This window comes from Sceloporus undulatus, chromosome 3 (genome assembly GCF_019175285.1).
Source record: "Sceloporus undulatus isolate JIND9_A2432 ecotype Alabama chromosome 3, SceUnd_v1.1, whole genome shotgun sequence".
Classification (NCBI taxonomy): domain Eukaryota; kingdom Metazoa; phylum Chordata; class Lepidosauria; order Squamata; family Phrynosomatidae; genus Sceloporus; species Sceloporus undulatus.
The window spans coordinates 4,545,433-4,560,590 of NC_056524.1; the positions used below are offsets into that span (position 1 = coordinate 4,545,433).

Sequence of the window (15,158 nt, forward strand, 5' to 3'; positions counted from 1 at the left end):
GTCAAGCAGCTCTTCACTGTCAAAACGTCTTCCTAATGTTGAGGTGGAATCTCTTTCCTGTAGTTTGAATCCTACGCTGTGTCCTGTTCTTTGGAGCAGCAGAAAACAAGCTTGCTCCCTCTTCACTGACATCCTCTTAAATACTTACATAGGGTTATCAATCATCTTTTAACCTTCTCTTCCCAGGCTAAACCCCCGGCTCCTAAGTCCTTCCTCATAAGGCATGGTTTCCAGACCCTTCACCATTTTAGTTGCCCTCCTCTGGACACACTCCAGCTTCTCAACATCCTTTTGAATTGTGGTGCCCAGAACTGGACACAGTATTATTCCAGGTGAGGCCTGACCAAAGCGGAATAGATGGCACTATGACTAACGACTTCCCTTGATCGAGAAACTATGCTTCTGATTAATTATTAATGCAGTCTAGAAGTTCACTACGCTGTTCTTCTGACCTTAGCTATAGCAACTGTGAGACATTTTAACCTACTGTTAAATTTAACAGTGCTGATTCCGTGACCTCATTTGACATTTAACTTGGCATCAGACCCTGTTATCTACCTCATTATTTGTTCATCATACAATTATGATGGTCATGGAAGGTTTATGTTCAAGGAGCATAATTGATTGTAGCGCTTCTGCTGGACTATACTGTAAAGATTCTTTTTGGAAAATCAGAGAAGAACTATGTGGTAACAGTATCTTCTAGATACAAAATAATCAATGTGTTTGAAATCTCTGTTTTGTGCGTTATGAGCAGCAATAGATAATTCATTTAATAGAATCAGAGAGTTGGATGAGACCAGAAAGACTCTAAGTTCCGCACATTGATATCTAGACTATCTAAAAATGTCTAATTTGAGTTGATTTTTTATAATTACACGTGGTGTAATTTTTGTGAGCCTGGTAATCTTATAAGATTGCTACATTTTTAGACTGAGAGAGAAAAATTGTAAGAAAGTATATTGCCTAAAGCAGCAAATAGCAGTTCACCAAGAATCTGAGTAGAACCACATGTGAGAAACATTCAGGAACTCAATGAGGTTCTCATTAAGCCAAGAGGCTTAATGAGTTGCTGTCTGCTATGCATGGCACACTTTTTTCTCTCTTTCTGCACCATAAACTTTAGGACTAGAAATGTCAGTAAGGTAGAAAATTCCTTCAGATTTCAGTCTGGAACAGAGGAAATGGCTACAGGTTTGGTTAAAAAAAAAATCAGAATTGTTAAAAACATGGAATGTTTTTTGGCGTTGGTTGTACACCCATTCCCTTAGAAGTGAAATGCATACTGTATTTATAAATAATGGGCAGCATCCCTCTCCCTTTTTACTTTAAGGTCGCAAATAATAGAATAATTCCTAATTTTAAAGGTGTTTGGTATTATCAGTTGGGAGCCATTGTGGGAGCAAGTGCGGTGTAGTGGTTTGAATGTTGGACTCTGGGAGACCAGGTTTGAATCTTGGTCATGAAAACCTAGTAGATGATCTCGAGCATGTCACCATCTCAGCCTCAGAGGAAAGCAATAACAACCCCCTCTGACCAGGTCTTGCCAAGATACCCCCACCATATGTTTGGCTTAGGGTTTCCATAAGTTGGAAATGACTTGAAGGCACCCAACCACCACCATCAGCACCACAGAAGCTGTTGCAGAACCGTGTTGTGAGACCTTAGTTGTTGATATGAACTCATGGCTGTGCTAGCACAAAATGCCATCCTATGGTTCAGCATTACAAGTGTGAACCTCAGGTTTGTCCAGCCTCCTTTCAGTCTTTCTGAAGAGGTTTGAACCTTTATTTTCTATGAACAGCCTATCCTGACATCCAACTCCAGGCACACTACAGTTAGTCCAAATGACATACTGCCTTGTAAAACTCTAAATAACTTGAACATGAGTATTTGAGAGGCGTCTTCCTACTTTACAGATTGATTCATTTTTTTGAGGTCATCAGGAGTGGCCCTCCTGGTGGTGCCATATGTTCCTCAGGTGCACTCTGTGGTTTTTTTTGAAGCATGGCATTTAACACTGTGATGCGGAAATATGTGGAATACCATCCCCTAAGAAAATTGAGATGCTCCAAGTATTGGTTTTTTAGGCGCATGTTGAACATAAGCCAGTTTATGCAAACTTTCCCTCTGTAGTCTAATCATGGACCACATAAATTGTTCTAGTAGTAGTGTACTTTCAAGTCAACTCCAACTTGCAGTGATCTTGTCATTGGGTTATCTTGCCCAGATTGATAAGATTGATTCTTGTCCAGATTGATTCAGATTCATTCCCCTTCACTAAGGCTGAGAACATGTGATGTACCTAAGGTCTCCAGTGGGTTTCCAGGGCAGGGCGAGGATAAATACTATATTATGAAAAATATTGTATGTTAATTTGTGTGTTGTATAGATTTTATGTTTGGTTATGGCTGTATGCTGCTTTTTAGATCTTTTTAGATTGATAAATCCTCATCAGTTAAAAACAAATCTGCTTGTAATTAAAGGTTTCCAATTCTGTAGTAGTGTAAGGAATTCAAAGCATAATATGCTGATTATTTCACTATGTAGCTTTATTTTACCAGAAAAAAAGCTACGGGTAAATAGGAGTAGAAATACAGTGGATTGGTTCTTTTGTTGTGGCTTTTGAAGGTTTGTTAATACATCAAATGCTCACGAGAACTCATAAATCTGTCTGCATAGTAAATCTGAAATAAATTGATTTCATATGAAATACAAATGCTGTTTCAGTGCAGATCAGGAACAATGCTTCATGTTAATGAAGTGCTCATTTTTGAAGGGAGGGGGGTTGAAGTAGTGAAGAAATATAAATATTATATACCAGATAGAGTGAGGCAGTGGATAAATTTTTGATCTGTGTGTGGTGGGGTGGGGGGAAGAGAGAGATCTGTAGATTTGGCTCTGGAGTGTGTGTCTATATCTGCTTGAATGAGAAAGAGTTATGCTCCATTTCTTTCAGAGGTCTGGCATGTGATATCAGATTATACTTTTTAAACCGGTTAGCTTTCTGAAGGTGACAGAGAAGTCAGCTTGCCTCATGGCCTCATATTTGAGGAGGAGGCTTTATCCCTTTATCTCTATCTGTTTGAAAAATATTTAATTTATATCCTGTCTTTCTCCCAGTATGGGACCCAGTATGGGAATTCTCTCCAGAACCTGGCGAATGGTGTCTTTCCCCCTAATTTGAACAAAAAGCAGGTTTTCTTTGGCATCTCACAGATTTGCACCAATTGACCTCTGACTACTATGACCTGCAGGGTGAAAACAGACATATAATAAATACCGTATATATCTACAGATGTGATGGAGACACCTAGTCCCTGAAGGACAGGAACAAAATACACAACGTGTAGTTAGTTTTTCTTTATTTTAAACCCCAAAGCGCTGGCAAATTTGGAAAGTAGCCTGCAGTCTGGAGGCCCTTTGCTGACTGCCTGACATGATTGTCCTCCATCCTGAGGTTTCTTTGGGTTCAGTGGAGAGGGTTTTCGTAAAACCCTTTCCACTTTTGGTACCTTCTAACATAGCTAAGTAAGATTTTTGGTGGCAGCTCTGCCCACCTTCAGCTCTGTCCCTCAATGTTCCCACTCCTTTGCCTCAGTTCCTTATCATTTTCCACATGCACAGCATCATTCTAGACCTTTGCTAGTGTTTTCTTTTTCTAACAGTTTGATTTGGCATGTTTACAACATTTCTCCTCTAAATCCCTCAGCTTGGTTGGTCTTTGCAGCTCTTCTAGTTTATCATTTTGATCTGTAATAGCTTTTTCTTCTTCATGTTCCCTTTGGTTAAGAGTCTCACTTGAAGGCTTTATTCCAGCGAGTTGCATTCCAGGACCCACCCAACCCATATAGCAAAATCTGTGGTTGTGCAAGTCCCATTAAATATAATGGCTTATTAAAAGGGCATCCCTTTTACCTGCGTCATACATGGCTTTTAGCTTACATTGAAGGCAGTGTGCTGGAAGAGGCAATGGTGTGCCACGCCACGTGCACAAGCCCCATTTCTTTCAATGGGGCTCAAGCATACGCAGTATTTCCCTTACGTGGGGGAGGGGGTGGAATGGATTCCTTGCGTAAGGGAAGGGCGCACTATATATAATGGCAAAATCAAGGCTTGCATTTGGGAATTTATATATTTTTTTGAATATAGCCATGGATGGTTGAATCCGTTGACAAAGAATCCGTGGATACAGAGGGCCAACTGTATATGAACAGGCCCTGAACCCTTAGCTACCAACGGTGACTTTCTCCACTTTACCCAGAGACACTCCTGGGCTGATGCCTGGTCAAAAGCTGACAAAATGCCAACTTGAACCATGGAACCATAGAATCATAGAGTTGGAAGAGACCACAAGAGCCATTAATCGAACTCTCTGCCATGCAGGAATACAGAATCAAAGCACCCAGGCAGATGGCCATCCAGCCTGTATAAAAACCTCCAAAGAAGGAGACTCCACCACTCTCTGAGGGAGTGTGTTCCACTGTCAAACAGCTTTTACTGTCAGGATGTTCTTTGTAATGTTGAGGTAGAATCTCTTTTCCTGTAGTTTGAATCCATTGCTCCATGTCCTATTCTCTGCCACAGCAGAAAACAAGCTTGCTCTAACCTGAATGTGATCCCCCTTCAAATATTTAAACATGGCTATCATCACATCACCTCTTAATCTTGTCTTCTCCAGCTAAACCTACCCAGATCCTAAAGTTCTATGAACTTTGCTTGCATCTTTAATCTGTTGTCACCGTTATCATAATCATCTAATAAGATTTTAAAGTTGGACGATGACATGATCAAAAAAATCAAATATTGAATCAAAACATAATTTGACTGTTAGGGATGGGCTTTTTAGTTGTGGATAGCCTCCTCCACTCTGTCTCACTTCATCATTTCTGGTGAATATAGTTTGTCATTGTGTCTGACTTGAACATATGATAATAACTGCTAACATAGTGATCAGTTCGAGGGCCAATTTGTTTGGCCTTTTGGCTGTCCACAGTATCCTCAGCACTCTTCTTCAGCACCACATCTCAAATGAACTGATTTTCTCTGATCTGCTTTCTTCACTGTTCAGCTCTCACATTCATACATAGTGATGGAAATACAGTGGCTTGGATGATTCTAACTTAAGTGTTCGGTTGTACATCTTTACTCTTTAGGACCTTTTCTAGTGCTACATAGCTATAATGTAACCTGTATATTTTTGGCATCTGAATGTTTATCAACAAAGATTTTAAAATCTACACTTTGAAATCATGCTTCTCGATGTAAATGTTTAATCTGTTTGTTTGATATGAAGGAGATGGACAGATTAACCTTTTTGCTGAATCAAAAAGATATTGAAAAAATAGAGGAAGAATGGTTTCCTATATCAACATTTTGTAGAAAAAGATGGCAGTAACAATTCAAGTACTTTAAGGAGAGAAGGATATTTAGTTTGTATTTAGAAATGAGAATAAGAGATTTGACAAACTCAAGTTGAAAAAACTTTTATTTATGAATTATAAACAAATTAATGACAGAAAGAATATATACTTTGATAAAATAGAGGGTTTTTAATGCTAGGAGAACATTGGAAATAAGGTGAGAAATTATTACTACTGCTAGTAGTTTTGTATTGGAGTTTGGATGCTATTCTGACCTGCAAGGTCTAGCATTGCTTTATATAGTCTTGGTCAGCAAGTCATCTCTCAGTTACTCACATCCTTGCTTAACTTTGTGTGTTTTTTGCATTTGCCCAGTACTGAAAATTAAGCTTCTAGCTGTGCTGGGATTCAACATGCCTGCACCATGTGCTTCTGCATAGAAAGATCTAATATTACTTTCTGTAAAATTAAATAAGGGCTTTATCTCTGTTAATGTGTCCCTAGAGGTGTGCAGCCTTTGTCCCTCTCTATGGTAATTTCTTCTCCTTCTTATGTATGCTCTCCTCCGACCCCTACCCACCCCCTCAACAAATCTCTTTTCATTGTCTCCAAAGTGCCAGCTTGCTTCTACCACTTGTAAATCTAGCCAGGCAGCATCTGTGGGAAAAGTACACATTTCAGACTGGGCCAGTAGTTGTGTTCCCAGCCTGTGTGTCAAGAAGGAATTTCATTAAGTTGCAGATTCTTTTAGAAGGCATAGGTGAAGAAGCATAACCAGATCAAATGTATGTTTTGTGTCCATCAAATATTCTTCCAGTAAGCAAAGTTTAGTGCTGGAAAAGTGGGTTTCTGTGAAACAGTTTGCTTTCAGCAAATTTATCCTACATTCAAATTTTCCATGTTTAAAAAAATAAAGGGAGGGCTGGAAAACAGAACTTGGATTTAAGAGTCAATTGCAACTTTCATGCACCACAAAATGCACACAGAGTACATCTCCTGAAAACCGGGTAAGGAAAATGCTGATAAAAGGGGAGAAACTAAGTTACTGTCACACATTTCTAATAGTAAATGTTCACGGGCAAATAATCTCCGGATGTCTTAAGGTTGCCTTAACAGCCACACCACTGGAAATGCTCTTCCTTTCTCCTTGTAGCTGATGAGTAAACCTCTAGAATTGTATAGCCTTAGAATTAACAGGAGCCCTGGCATTCTGTTCTCGCTGATTCAGAATAGCTTCTTTAACAACCCGGTTGTGATGACAGCAGGTTTGTTAATTAAGGAGCAACCTGACAATCTGGATACATAATCAGGACTTAATTTATACGTAGGGATCTAAGATAATTGTTTCTTCACTGAGTCTTGGGGACTGAATGCGTGGGCCAAAAGGCCTGTGATCCCACTGGCTGGGTGTCGTTCTGTATGGACAACGCAGGTCAATAGCCCTGGGCTTGGATCGTCCAGTCCATATGCTGATCTGGCGGTTCTGGACCAATCCTGACCCAAAAGGCCATTGTCCCAGTCTTTTAGAAACCAGGTGTTTGCAGTGGAGTTTCCTGTTAGCTGTGACAGCTGGCAGACTGCATGGCCCATGGCCCCTTACCTGTCACCGCCATTGCATTCTTTCTTCAGGCCCCAGTGGAAGGGAGCACCTGTCCATGCAGTTGAAGCTGTGTGCCCTGTTTCTACACTTATGGGCCGTGGTAGGGCCCTGCAAGTTTATGGGATGGCAGCAGCAGCTGAGGGACGTGTGGTGGTAGTGGTTCCACAGTATGGTGGCATACATGCATATGAACATTGTCCATCAGTGTCCTAGCCCAGGGCTGGGCCACAGCTGCGGGTAAGATGCCATGGGGTTGGCCCATGGTATTTTGTCCATCTGTATGGGCCCTTGGTTGTTAGAATCATGGCATTATGACAAACCTTTCTGCAAGCAGAAGTCAAGGGTAGATGACAGTGGTCAGCTCCTGTGCTACCCTAACCCACTTCACAGGGTTGTTTGTGAGGATAAAATGTAAATGGGCAGGCAGAGCCACATAGAGGACTTTGAGCTCCTTGTAGGAAAGGGGTATATGTATCAGATAAGTAGTCTTCTTCCATCTCTGTATTGCATCAGTAGGATGCAGATGTAACTGTTGTCTCACCAGGAGGGGAAAATATTTTAACAAGAACTGGGAGGGTTTTATGTATCCTAGCCTCAGCCTTCACCTTGAGTTATGGGATAGTCAGACAGTCCTCCATTTTGGCTCATATTTTTCTAAGCTCTGAAAAAAGATTCCCTTCTTCACTGTGCCTGCAGCGAGCCTTATTTCCATAAGGAAGATGTAAGAGAGTCTGAAAATCATTTCACTGTCATCCATCAGCATACAAAGCACAGCTATTGACTGGCACTGCAGTCCTCTGAGGAGGGTTTCTAAGGAGAGCTTCATTAAGTGAGTGGAAGGTATAGCTGCTGGGCCTTTCTTACTGATGGGAGAAGCTGCTTCACAGGAAAAGGCTTTCCAAGTAACTAGGACCAAGAATGCACCTTGGCTCATTAATGCCGCATCACCTGTTCTTAGGCTATTTCCATCTGCCCTCATCACTGTAATGTCTGAGATCTTTCTGCTTTGATGGGATTGACATGTCCATGAAAGGTTAGTGATGGCATGTTTCTCTCTCTCTCTCTAAGGTTCTCCAATAACTTTCTTGTAGAAAACTTTTGCCATGTTACCAGTGGGCCACTTTATCCTTTACAAAGTGAAAGAAGCTGAACACGGCTGAGCCTTGTTTGCAAAGTCCAGCCTTCTCTGTTCTCAGTTTTATTTTCATGAAGACCAATCTTCTGCAACGTGACACTCCTCCAGATATGCTGGAGTCCCACCTTTCATCATTCCCAACCAGTACAGCCACGGATAATGGGACTTGGAGTCCTCCAAATATAGAGGGTTTGGGATGGAGGAAGACTGTAAGCTGAAGAGCAAAGGCTCTTTGTGGTTACAATATTATTACTCTTAAAATATTTATATTCCACCATATCTTATGATCTTATCTATAGTCAGCTTATAGTAAAGTCAGATTTCCCAATAAGGCACATGAAGACTCCCTGGGAGGTTCTTTCTCTTTGCAACACAGTAATTTAGGGCAATAAATGCAGTGATGCTAGTGGCAGTGCCTCAAGCTGATGTGCATGATGGGATGGTTTGCTTAGGCTCAGGCTAGCAATGCTGTTAGGGCAGAGGTAGTTTGCCTAATAAACTGTATACAGGAGCTGTGCTGTTCTGCTCTTGCACCTGTTTATTCTGATTTATCCTCATCAGTGCATTCAAGTTAGGCATTCAAAGGATGCCTAAAGTACAAGGGGAAAGATATCTATAAATAATGCTAATATAATCAAAGGTTTGAAAAGAACATGAGGAATTGTTAAGAAAATACTGTTGGCCCTCCATATCCATGGATTCTGCATCCACAGATTCAACCATCTATTGTTAACAATATATTTTTTAAAAATTCCAAAAAGCAAACCTTGAATTTCCCATCTTATATAAGGGACACCATTATATTACACCATTGTATATCATGGAACTTGAACATCCATGGATTTTAGTATCCATGGGGGGTCCTGGAACCAAACGCCAGTGGATACCAAGGTCTCATTATATTTTTCCAATCCTGTCTAATGTTGGAACATGCCTGGGATTGTCCACATCTCTGGGCATTACACCGAACATGGTTACAAAACCAAACTGAAGTCAAGAACTAGAAGGCATACCTGTTCCATCTTTTTCTCTGATAAGCCACTACAGAGCTCCTACTATTGTTGTTGCACCGTGCCTTCATTTGACTCTCCTTCCTTGATGCTATGTTTGTTGTTCATGTTGGTGCTCTTCCCACCTAATTTTCCACAACTTCTTCTGTACAACTTCATCAGACAGTTTTCATCTTACTTTCCTCTTGGATTGCCAGATGAGACCACCCTGCTTGGGCTCTCCAGTGCAACTTCTGGTGCGTCCTGAGATTGGAGTACAGATGAGGGGAGGATTGAAGAACTGGTGTTTTCTTCTGTTGAACTGAAGTGGCAACACCTGTGCTTCAATTTATAGTACGGAATGGTACATCTTGCACTTCTGAGTGGTGCAAATGTGACATAACAATTACATTTGTGCATGGTATTAGGCTATACAAGTTGAGTCTCCCTTATCTGAAATTATGAAATCTGAAATACTCCCAAAGACCAAAACATTTTAATGGATGGCAGAGATAGTGACATCTTAGCTTTTTGATGGTTCATTGTACACAAACTTTGTTTCATGCATAAAATTATTAAAAATAATGGCCTTCAGGCTATCTGCATAAGGTGTAAATGGCACACAAATGAATTTTTGCAGGGGTAGGTATGTTAGCCATTTAGCAAATTCAAACAAAAATCCACCAAACAGTGATATCTTTATTGGCCAACAGAAATGCACAATATACCACCAAAGGCATCACTGTTTGGTGGATTTTTGTTTACAAATGAATTTTGTCTGTAGACTTGGGTCCAGTCTCCAGGAAGTATCTCATTATGTACATGTATACAGATACAGGTGTTCCTAAAGCCCCAAAAGTCAAAAACACTTCAGGTCCCAAGCATTTTGGATGAGAGTGACTCAATCTACATTATCCTGAGTATGCCGACACACTAGGACTTCGAATTATATTTCATTTTTTAAAAAAAATAATTTACTATGTATCATTTGTTTTTTAAAAATTATGACCCCCCCTTTTAGGGTAAACCTTGTGTACAATAGTGGCTTAAAAGGAAATTGAAAATCAGAAAACATAGTGCAAGGAATACCAAACAGTCTGGCCATCTGGGAAGTTAATTGATATCCATTGACAAATCCAGTTTTGCTACTGCACTATCTTTCTTATCCTCTCTCATGTACTGTACAATAAAGTCTCTTTATATTTATATATTTTGGGAATATTTTCAAGCCGAGGATCTGTGGATAAAAAATCTGTAGGTATGGGTGGCTGACTTTATATGCACTGTTGCTCGCTTCTGTAGCCATAATCTATCTTGAGTAGTTGGGATTGGTTGGGCCTAGATTTATGTAAACTTTAAACTGTAAAATGCTTAGAGGGAGTGACTGGGCATACCATTGCTCCATAATCATTTGGAGTATATCCTCTCCTCTGACTCCCTTGGGATTTGATGGACTCTTTTTCCTTGACCTAGAAAATGGCTTTATCCATCCTTGTGTTTATTGCTGTTCTTTCAAATTCAGGCAGTTTGTTCCGAAGGCCTTGGAAGCCAGCCTGCGTCCCCAATTGCCTTGACAGATAGCTGTGTGAATTCTGGAAACGGAGTTAATAAAATGAATTATATCAGATGGCTTTCTGGTAATTAGGGATGTAACTTGGAACAAGGGAGGTGCCCAAAGGGGAAGGCGCTGAGGGATTGTGGCAGTTGATGCGTTGGTGGTTGCCCAGTTTACAGCATGTGATTTATCGTTCTTTTTCAAAATACTTTTTTCAGAATGCTGTACTGCTTTAGGTTTTGAGAGGTCTCTGAGCTTTCAATGAAACACCAATATAAGCAAGGACCTTCTGAGAGCATCCTGCTTGTTATAAAATAGACAAATGGAGCTGTTATTGGCTTTTCTCCCTTTCTTATACTTCTAGCAGTGCACTTTCCCCCTGAACCCTTTTAATCATAAGGGTTTCCAGACTCCAATGATTCATAAGAATCTCTCCCTTCCCATTGCCAAGCATTGCCTGTTTCTGAAGTACCAAGGAGTAATGGAAGTTGGGGTGCTATGCTTCAGAGACACTTCTCTTCTGTTTCTGTGGTGCTTTATTCTTGCTATGTGCCTTCAAATCATTTCTTACTTATGGCAACTTTAAGATGAACCTGACACAGGGTTTTCTTAGCAAGTTTCTTCGGGGAGGGTACCATTTTCATCCTCTGAGGCCGAGAGACTGTGACTTGCCCTAGTTCACAGGGCGATGGGATTCAAACCCTACTCTCCAGAGTCATGGTCCAGTGCTCAAACCACTACACCACACTGGCTTTGTTTCTCTAGTAAGAATGAAAAGTTTACAGCTCTTCCGCACAGCAGAAATAAAGTGGTTTGATACCGTTTTCACTGTCCTGGCTCTATTCTGTGGAAGCCTGGGATTTATAGTTTGGTGAGGTATTTAGCCTGGTCTGCCAGAGAAATCTGGTGTCTTGCCAAACTGCAACTCTCAGGATTTTGTTGGATAGAATCATAGCAGCTAAAGTGGTGCCAAACTGCTGTATTTCTATAGTGCTGATACATCCTTTAGTCTCTGTGAGTTTCTCCTTTTATATACATTAAACTCTTTCTCCATGAACACTGTGAACGCTTCTCTAAACTATTATGATTTTTAATTGAAAAAAATAATCTGACAATAATTTTCCAAATGAAAACTTTGAAGAAAATTATGGAAAATAATTAAAGTATTCTATTAAAAGAAATTCTGCAATCAAAACAAACGCTGTTGGTTCTCCTACCCTGTCATGTGCTGTTGCCTAAAGGAAACCTTTTATTTTTATAAACGTAGAAGCTTCTATGTATTTAGGGGTTTCACACTGAGAATTGTGAGTGATCATTCTGTGATAAAGCTGTCTCTTCCCTTAGCTTGCTAGATCTGGTTCAGACTTGTGTGATAGTTTGGCTTAGAAGTCAGATGTCACGAAACATCTGATCTTCAGCCTACTCCTGGATCTGAATTTTATCACCTTTGCGCTACGGTCAGTCTCACAGCTATAACCTTATTTTAGTAGGTGCTTACAGTTCCTTTGTAAGTAAACCCTAATGTTATAGAAGAGACAGCCAAACCACAGAAGTGGGGGAGGGCAGACCTATTAGGTTATGCAGAAAACAAGATGGAGTAATGTTAGCCATAGGCAATGGAATAGCTGCATAATCAGCAAGAAATTCTGCATGGGGTTGTTTCTCCCACTTGCAGTCAAGGAGAAAGTTATCTCCTGTGGGTTACACAACTGTTATAAGGGCAGAAGCCTTGCCAGGCAAAAAAGATGGTGAGCCTATGATTAAGGCTGCCAAGGCAAACTATTCCCATCAGATGGTATTAGTTATGTTGCCACCCTGGTTTCTAGCCAAGGCTCTGGTTTTACATTGTTACATTGCTTTTTTCCTGTTTCTAGAGCCAATGTGACATGGTAGCTTGAATGTTGGACTACGACTCTGTAGACCAGGGTTCGATTCCCAACTCAGCCATGAAACCCACTGGGTGATTTTGGGCAAGTCACATGCTCTCAGCCTCAGGAGAAAGCAATGGAAATCTCCTCTGAACAATGCTTGCCAAGAAGATCCTATGATAGGTTCGCGTGAGGGTCGTCATAAGTTGGAAGTGAATTGAAGGAACACAATGATAACTTATGCTTGCCTGTAATTTCTTTAAAAACAGAAATAGCATTCTGTTTGTTTCTTGCTTAGTTACTTACAACTTCATCTTTGTTTGTCATTCTAGAAACTGTGGAATGCTGTGAAGACCCCAGAGACCCCACAATCATAGTCAGAATACGTTTGGGACTATTTTCTGCGGAAGGCTATACTTCACCTGTCAAAGGTACCAAATCCATGTACATTATCCTGCTGTTAAATTTTTCCAGTTCTGTTTTGAAATACAAACATTGTTAGAAATGGGGACTGCAGTCAGGAAATCAGAAGAGGATTAAGAATGGGCAGGGTTGCTATAAAAGAACTAAAAAAGATTCTAAAACGCAAAGATATACAACTGAACGCAAAAGTTAGAATCATACAAGCCATTGTCTTCTCTATTACCATGGATGGATGTGAGAGCTGAAAGATGATAGGAAGAAAATCAATGTATTTGAGATGTGGGGCTGGAGAAGAGTGCTGAGGATCCTATGGACAGCCAAAAGGACAAACAAATGGGTCCTAGAGCAGATCAAGCCAGAAATTGCCCTGGAAGCCAGGATGACCAAGTAGAGGCTGCTGTACTTTGGACACATCATGAGAAGGACAGACTCATTGGAAAAGACAATAATGCTGGGACAGGTGGAGGAAAGTAGGAAGAGAGGAAGGTCACAGGCCAAATGGATGGACTCTATGAAGGAGGTCACATGTTTTATGGGATTGTGGGAATTAAGCAGAGAAGTGGAGGACAGAGGGTCTTGGAGATGTCTCATTCATAGGGTTGCCTTGAGTTGAGATTGACTTGAGGGCAGTTAACAACAACAAATAATAGATGGTATATGCTGAGAAAGACTTTGCAGAAGTGCCCTATCCCTCTTAGAGATTTATGTTGTACATTGTGATGGAAATTCATTTTTCATGATATAAAAAGTAAATGATAATTTTTAAAAAAAAACATTTGTTTTGCAAAATGTAAGTTCTCTGTGTATAACTGGTGGGGGAGGGGGAGAAGAGTACTGCCCATGGATCCTAATGGATCCCACAACCCCTTTTCTGAAATACCCAACCTATTAGACTCCCCCTTTAATATTTTAGAGCAGAAATTGTTGTCTGAATTGACCCCAAACCTTCATTGACCCCATTGATCAGTGATTTCTGTGTCCCATGAACCACAAGCCCCCAGTTTTAAAAAATGGCTAAAATCACAAGAAATTGTTGTTGGTCCAAAATGCACTGCAGAAATAATCCAGATAGTTTTAGCTGCCCTGGCTCAGTGCTAGGGAATCCTGGGAATTGTGGTTTATTGTGGCACCAGAGCTGTCTGACAGAGAAGGCTAAACATCACACATAGCTACAGTTCCCAGAATTCCTTGGCATTCAGCCAGGGCACTTAAAGCAGTCTCAGACTGAATTATTTCTGTAGAATGTTTTGGATCATTGTTGTTGTTAACTTAAATTCCATCCTACTTCCTACCTTCCCCAACCAGGACTCAAGGCAGATTAAAACAGTGTATTTTAAAAGGTACAAATAGATAATTGAACTATCAGTGTTGCCAAAACCAATGTAAAACATATTGTTAAAGTAACAGAAATCAGCTCAACACCCTGTTAAAACCACTTGCTTTAAAAATATTCAGTTCTTGACTTTGAAAAAGTATTTATCTTTACTGAAGAGGACTGCAAAGATTGAATCATTAATAATCTCCCTAAGAAGAGAGTTCTGGAGCCTGGGGGCAGCCACTGAGGAGGCCTTGTCTTGTGTTCCCATCAGATGCACCTGCCAAGGTGATGGGACTGAGGAAGGGGCCTCTTCTGAGGATCTCAGGGCCTGGGCAGGCTTGCATCAGGGGATGTGATCTGTCTGTGTGCCTTCAAGTTCCCTGTCAACTTATGGTGACCCTGGGGATTTCATAGACAAGGAATATTTTGGCCAGCTCCTTCCTTTGAAATATAGCCTACTGCACCTGGTATTCCTTGGTGGTCTTCCATCCATGAAATAACCAGGGTTGACCCTGCTTAGCGTCCAAGGTCAGACAGGATCTGGTGCCTTTAGGGTATTTAGGCAGAAGCTGTATAGGGCTTTGTACATCATAACCATTGCTTTGAATTGTGCCAGGAAGTTGACCGGCAATCCGTGAAGTCACCTTGAATCTCATTTTGGAAGTTGCTGTACCAAAGAAGTTGTATGGTCCCTGTAATTGGCAACAGTCAACAATACAGCTGCAGATCTTTGGACCTCCTGGTGTTTATTGTTCAAGGACAGTCTCTTGCAGAATGTGTTACGGCAATCCAAGCAGAATATAATTTAGGTATTCATCACCATAGGATTCACTTCCCAGTTACATTTTCCGTCACATTCCCCTTGAAAGTACAGTGCACCTTTGGTATCTGCTGGGGTTTCGTTCCA

General features: G+C 40.7%; 1 protein-coding gene across 6 annotated transcripts in view; it reads left to right on the plus strand.

Annotated features, from left to right (window-relative positions):
* The window catches only part of FAM168A (family with sequence similarity 168 member A), a 438,953-nt gene that overhangs the window by 221,595 nt on the left and 202,200 nt on the right, over positions 1 to 15,158 (plus strand). For 5 of the 6 annotated variants that reach the window (XM_042459626.1, XM_042459624.1, XM_042459628.1 and 2 more), the window contains exon 2: positions 12,843 to 12,941. The gene's annotated coding sequence lies outside the window, so the exon portion shown is untranslated. Of the gene's footprint in view, positions 1 to 12,842; positions 12,942 to 15,158 lie in introns of those variants that run through there. The other variant, XM_042459629.1, reaches the window with a different exon arrangement.